This window comes from Zosterops lateralis, assembly GCF_965231275.1.
Source record: "Zosterops lateralis genome assembly, chromosome: 1".
Taxonomy (NCBI): domain Eukaryota; kingdom Metazoa; phylum Chordata; class Aves; order Passeriformes; family Zosteropidae; genus Zosterops; species Zosterops lateralis.
The window spans coordinates 24,866,798-24,869,539 of NC_139762.1; positions in this window are offsets into that span (position 1 = coordinate 24,866,798).

Consider the following 2,742-nt stretch of genomic DNA (forward strand, 5'->3'; position numbering starts at 1 on the left):
CAATATTCTGAAGTTTTTTGTGTGTGAGTAGAGAATATACTCAAAAAATGCATCATGACTGACTGTTCAAAGGCATTAAAAAAAAAACCCCTTGGTTGGACGTGAAAGTATTCTCAAGACAGATATTTACTTACCTAGAAAGTAGCTTCTATTAATCAGGAAGCCTCTTGCACAACACAGCATTGAGAAACAGTCCCCCTTCAAATGTGCAAGTCACATGTGACATGATCAATTTGCACATCTGTCAGAAAGTTAATGTTTACTAGTATTAGCTCCTTTCCCTTTCTTCTTCTCACTGTCCCAAGCACAGTTCCCAGAAACTCCTGCCATGTCCCGTGGGAAGCCATTGCCCTCTATCTCCCAGAAAGATCAATGATATGAATGCATAGATAGGACCATACTGGTGACAGATTTCTGAAAGAATCGTGCTAACACTGAAGAAAGTCTATAGAAAATATCTGATTGTATTTTATCTGAGTAAGGCAAAAAGTAATAAAAAAGAATAAAGCTACTTTAAAAAGTGTTTTTACCTGAGATCATAAGACAATGAGGTGTCTTCTTTTTAAGGCTCAGCTTTCTGCAGGTAAAGCATGGAGGTACATGCACAGTATTGTGCTTGTATTTTGCCATCATATCTTGCTCAGCTGGCCATGCATCTTTAAGGAGGTGTTTAAGGAAGCATAAATTCACTTTACAATAACATGAACTCATTGTGTTGTAAGTGCTAGTGTCACTTTTGCTGAGATCGACATAATAATCATCCCCCTTCCTGATCTCACAGAATCACAGCATGTCTGAGGCTGGGAAGCACCTCTAGAGATCATCTGGTCCAACTCCTGCTCAAAGCAGGGTCTTAGGAAAATCTCATTCCCTATCTATTATACCAATTAATCTTTGTAATATAAAATGGTATTAACTTTTTAAAACCATATGCATAGTTTACATTGGATATGGAACAGTCATGCTTAAGCAAGCAAACTAAAAAACCCCAGCTTCTTGTACAGAGAGAAGGACAACCTGGTTCCTGAGATAAGGACTTTGCTTCTTAGAATTTTAATCACTGTCCATGAAGAACAAAAGTTACTCCTGGGCGACCAAGATAATGCCAGCATTCTAGCCCCTCTAATGTGTTTGACACCTTCCCACCGTCTGTCACTATAGATAAGGAAGTGTAGCAAGACGGACTGTGATGCATCTGATCAATAGAAAAGCAGGTGGATGATGACATTATAGAAATGTTGCTTTGCAAAGTTTCACTGTGATTAGTAAATATTGGTGTGTGTCTGTTAAGCAGCAGTAAGTGAAATGTGCAGCTGAATGCCTGACTTGCTTTGAATGGGACACCTTATGTGCGTGAATAAAAAAAATACTCTTGTAATTCTATGCTTTGCATCCCAGCTTGTCTCCTTCTATGGCAGAATCCTGTGCAAAATTTAGGATAAAGGTCAACTACAGCAGATTGGCCAGGACTGTATCCGGTTGAGTTTATTATATCTCCAAGGATGGAGACCACTGCTTCTCTGGGTAGAAGTCTGTGACTACCTTGACAGTATAAAGGTTTTTCTTATTAATATATTAATATTAATATGAACATTAATATCTTATTAATATTAATATGAATATAGGTAACATCTCCCTGAGGTATTTCTTCTTTAGGTCCCAGCTCTCTCAACTAACCATTGTATGTCAGATGATCCTTATCATCGTTGTGGGTCTTTGGTGGATTGCTCTGGTGTGTCCATGTCTTGTACTGGAGAGACCAGCACTGACTGGACTCAGCACTCCAGGTTTGGCTTCAGCAGTGCTGAGGGGAAGGGTCATCTCCCTCAGCCTGCTGGCAGTGCTTTTCCTAATGCTGCCAAGGATACTGTTGGCCTCCTTGATCTTGCTGCAGTCTTAAAAGGACTGTGGAATATGGCCTGTAGCCTGATGGCCTGTAGGAAGGTTTTTTTTTTTTAAATGCATAATGAAGTGTGAGTTGGAGCATTCCCATATGAGCAGTGGTGAAAGCTGATATTCTTCAGTATTATTATGCATTGCTTTTAAGACATGTAGTAAGAAAGACTAAGTACTACACACTACCTTGTTATATGGTACAAGTGCCTGAAGGTGCTGTGACTGCTGTTTCTGTCCCTACACTTCAGCCTTCCAGAGTTATCTTCCCTTCCTTTGATCTCAAGTCCACAGCCTCAGTTCATCAAAGAAAGCCATTCTTGACCCTCATTAGCAGGCAAATGATGTGGCAAAAGCTTCCACCAAAAGGAATGGGGAAAAAAGAGATTGTATTTTTTAAATTCCTCCCTGTCCCATTTCACAGTGCTTTCTCATTATCCCCGTGTCATATTTGAACTGCCCAGTATATGTATACCTTATCTGGTTCAATGGACACACACTCCATTGGTTTTGGTAATATTTGGAATAGATTTTACATCAATAAATAAAAGCTTATCAATCTCTCTTGAATATTGCGGTACCAATGAGAAAGAGGAAAGAGTACAGTATGCAAAGGTTTCCTTTGTCATCCATTAAGCTTCTGTGACATTTCAGAATTGTTTCTTCCTTATAGTTTCTTGTTTTTATACCTCCACCAAATGGATTTCCCCACCAAAAGTAGCTCAATGAACCATGCAAATTTTGGAAAAACAGTAAAGAATGAGCACAGTTTGAATAAGAATTTATGCCTGTGTATTTTTGCTTAACAGTCAATAATACACAAGACACAATGAAACAAAACCAGATGAA